Genomic DNA, 4350 nt, shown 5'->3' with positions numbered 1-4350 from the left:
GCAGAAAAAGTACTTGATGAAATTCAACATCCATTTATGATAAAAACTCATAACATAGTGGGTATAGAGGAAATGTACCATAGTGTAATAAAGGCCATATATGACAAACCCACTGTTAATGTCATCCTCAATGGTGAAAACCTGAAAGCTTTCCCTCTAAGATCAGGAACAAGACAAGGATGCTCACTCTTACCACTCTGTGCAATATAGTACTGGGAGTCCTAGCCAGAGCGATTAAACAAGAAAAAGAAACAAAAGGCATATAAATTTTGAAAGGAAGAATTGCAACTGTCACGATTTGCAGATGACAGTGAAACTGTACTACTATCTTTCGCTGCACATAAGAATTAACTCAAAATGGATTAAAGACTTGAATGTAGGACCTGAAACTATAAAACTCCTAGCAGAAAACATAGGTGGCAGTAAGCTCCTTGACATTAGCCTTGGAGATATATTTTTTTTTGAATTTGACACCAAAAGCAATGGCAACAAAAGTAAAAGTAAAAAAGTGGGACTACATCAATTTAAAAAGCTGCTACACAGCAAAGGAAGCCTTCAGCAAAATGAAAAGGCAACCTACAGAATGGGAGGAAATATTTGCAAATCACAGATCTGATAAGGTACTAATGTCCAAAATATATAAAGAAGGCATTATAGCTCAATAGCAAAACACACACACACACACACACACACACACACATACACACAAATCTGATTAAAAAAATGGGCAGAGATTCCGAATAGACATTTTCCCAAAAAAGACACACAGATGCCAACAGGTACATGAAAAGATGTTCAATATCACTAATCATCAGGTATATGCAAATCAAAACCACAGTGAGATTTAACCTCACACCTGTTAGAATGGCTATTATTAAAAAGACAAGAAATAAAAAGTTTTGGCAAGGATGTGCAGAAAAAGGAACAGTTGTACACTGTTAGTGGGAATGTAAATTAGTGCAACCACTATGGAAAACAGTATGGGGGTTCCTCAAAAACTTAAAAAAAAGAACTACCATATCATCCAGCAATTCCACTTCTGGGTATTTATCCAAAGAAAATAAAAAACACTAACTCAAAGATACATGCACCCCCATGTTCACTGCAACATTATTTACAATAGCCAAGACATGGAAACAACCTGTGTCCAACAATGAATGAATGGATAAAGAATATGTGATATATATAATATATATAATTAAATATTATATACATAATATTATTCAGCAATAAAAAAGTAGGAAATCTTGCTATTTGTGACAACATGGATGGACCTCGAGGGCATTATGCCAAGTGAAATAAGTTACACAGAGAAAGACAAATACTGTATAGCTTGTCTTATATTTGGAATCTGAAAAAACAATCCAGAAAACTAAACTCATGGACACAGAAAACAGACAGGTGGTTGCCAGGGGCAGGGGCTGGGGGCTGGCAAAATGGGTGAAGGTAGTCAAAAGGTATGAGCTTCCAGTTTAAAAATAACTAAGCCACTGGGAATGTAGGTACAGCATGATGACTATAGTTAATACTACTGTATTGTATATTTGAATGTTGCTAAGAGAAGAAATCTTAAAAGTTCTCATCATGAGGAAAAAATCTGTAGCTATGTATGGTGACTGACGTTAACTAGACTTACTGTGGTATCATTTCAAAACTTATACAAATATAGAATCATTCCATTTACGGCTGAACCTAATATGCTATATGTCAATTATACTTCAATTAAAAAAAAAAAGCATTTTAAAAACTTTGTGTAATTTTATTCGTAAAAAATTTTCAAAATAAATGTATTCAATATTGAATTATTTAATATTTAATTATGGACCGTGGATCACACGTATGCTTTAAAAATGAATATGCACATATTGGCGTGCATACTGCACATTTTTTTTACAAAGGGGTGCACAATCAAGCAAATCTGGAGAAAACAGCTGGGACGAGCCTACGACAGCTCAGTGCGGCCGGTGCAGCCTAGCCTTGTGCCTGTGGTGGAGGAGTGACAGGACAAGCATTGAGGAAAGGACTGAGGTGTGCTCCGGAAGACAGGGTATGCGAGCCTTCTGAACAGGTGGAGGAAAAGGAACCTAGCTCAGAGGGCAGCTGAGGGACAAAGAAAATCAGAAGCTGCCTGAGTCACCTAAACCCACCGAGCAGCAAGCACAGGTCACTCCAAAGACCTGAAGAAGGAATTGAGGGCGTCTCCAAGCCCCGTCTAATGCTAGGGCAGAGCCCTGTTCCAAGCCTGGGCGCCTGCTGCCACCACTGCTCACCTTCCCGCCCTAAGCCCCTGAAAGCCGCAATTCTTTTAATTGGGGTAGAAAGGCAATTAACACCATTTTCCAAGTTCCTAATTTTAAATCATAGCATCAGAAATGGACAGACCTGTATCCACTGTCTCGCAGCAAGCACTTTTGATGTTCCGAAGCATCCACTCGATGGCGGCCGGAAGCGGATAGCAACGGAGCTACTCCTTTCAGGGTACCGCCCAAGTACAGGTGGGAAGGTGGAAGGGAGATGCTCAAAGGCAAAGGCAGGGATTCTGAGAGACAGAAGTGCACCCGGGAGGGAGGCTGCACAGGGTCTGGGTAAGGAACGGAGGCGGGATGCTGCCCCTTACCTGCTAAGGGCTCCGGCCAAGTCACTCTCTGGGCCTCGTCTTCCTCACCTTCTTCAGCTGCAGGGCCGGCTCTGGTCTCTGGGCCACGACTCCCGAGTCTCGCGCTTCTTCCTCTCCTCCAGCAGCTGACCGCTGACCTGGCGGACCTCCTCCTCGAACAGCTGCCTGACCTTCTCCAGCCCGGGACGCTGCTGGTGATGGAGCTGCTCCTTGCTTGCTTCAGGGCAAGCTCTCTCTGCTGCGGCCCCACAAAGGACATGGAGCTGTCTCCCGGGTCCTAACGTTCAGGTCCAGGGTCTGGTCCGGTCTCGCCCAGCTTTGCAGCTTCGCCAGCAGCCTCGCCTTCTCTAGCTCCAGATTCAGCAGATTTTCCTGCATCTCCTGACGTCCCAGCCTTCGCTGCAGCCCCTCCGGTTCTTGTCTGAGCTGCCTGTTTGTTGGTCTCTCACTCTTCCGGCGGGGAGGCTTCTCTTCCCTCAGTTCGTTCAGCTCCCGCCATCTTGGGCAGCGGCACCGCTCAGACTTCCGGTTCTTCAGCCTCGCAGCGGGAATCATTGATGCTCCAACTCCTTAATCTTATGCTCCTGGTCTGCTCTCCCTTCTTGGCCGGCCTGGAATTCCTAAATTTTCTGAATAGCTTCCTGTCATTTTTTTTTTTTTTTGGCCTGTGTGTGCTGCAAGTCCAGCTGCACGCACCTTCAGCTTCTGCTTCTCAGACTCCAGGAACTTCAACTGCACTTCCTAGCTCCGCACTCCACTGCCATTCCGAGATCTTCCCCTTTAAAGCGCCGATGGTCTCGCTGGCTTCTGCCAGGCCCTCCTTCTCCCGCGGGCTCTCGCTGGCTGCGTCCAGGCTCTGCTTCCGCCATCTGTTGCGCTCCAGCTGCTCTTTCATCTCCTCGTCCGCCTCGGCCTCCTGCTCCTGAAGCTGCTGCATGCGTGTCAAGAGCTCCTTGTTGTGGTCAGGCTCGAGCTGCCGACCCCTGGCACTGGTGCTGGACGCTCGCTCCAGTTCCACTCAAGCCCTCTTGTGACTCGGCGCCATCTGCATCTTTTCCCGCTCCATCTGGATGAGGCAAGTCTGAACGGATCTGCTTTGTGTGTTTGTCCAACTGCATCTCTGCTGCTACTGCGTCTGCAGAGAACCTTGGGTAGAGGTGGAAACGTCCAGTCCAAATCCTCCCTCCACTCCCTGAGAAATGAAATTTTTCAAGACCTTAGGGTGGATAGGAAGGTGGCGTTTTCCCCAGGTGTTCCATGTTCCAGCTCCTTCTTTCCTCCCTCCCTCCCTCCCTCTCTTCCTTCCTTCCTTTCTTCCTTCCTTCCTTCCTTCCTTCCTTCCTTCCTTCCTTCTTTCCTTCCTTCCTTCCTTCCTTCCTTCCTTCCGTCTTTTCCTCCTTTCCTTCTCTCTTCTTTTTATCCTGTACTAAAGGTAACATCATCATACTGATTTTCCATTTTTGGTTCTTACTTTCGTCAGTCCCAGGAAAAGGGCTTCTAGGGTGCTGCTTATTTTCTGTTTCTTAAGCTAGGTGCTGGTGACATTTGTGAAAATTCATGAAAGTAGAGAATTATCATTTGTCACTTTTCTCTATATAAAATTCTGATCAAATATTTTATATGGGCTATATTTCGTCTCTATTGAACATCCAAGCTTGACCTGTTTTTGATATTCTAAAATTCCCTCACAACTTCTTTATAACATCTGTTATTTCTGAAGGCCTAGCTCATGT

The 4350-nt window shown here is 44.9% G+C and overlaps 1 pseudogene; it reads right to left on the bottom strand.

Moving 5' to 3' along the window:
* Positions 1-2670: 2670 nt before the first annotated feature.
* Positions 2671-3889, bottom strand: LOC137763481 (mitotic spindle assembly checkpoint protein MAD1 pseudogene; annotated as a pseudogene).
* Between the last annotated feature and the right edge of the window lie 461 nt (positions 3890-4350).

The sequence above is a fragment of the Eschrichtius robustus genome, chromosome 4 (genome assembly GCF_028021215.1).
Source record: "Eschrichtius robustus isolate mEscRob2 chromosome 4, mEscRob2.pri, whole genome shotgun sequence".
Taxonomy (NCBI): domain Eukaryota; kingdom Metazoa; phylum Chordata; class Mammalia; order Artiodactyla; family Eschrichtiidae; genus Eschrichtius; species Eschrichtius robustus.
Note: the sequence above shows the minus strand (reverse complement) of the source record. Positions and strands in the feature narration are given on the sequence as shown.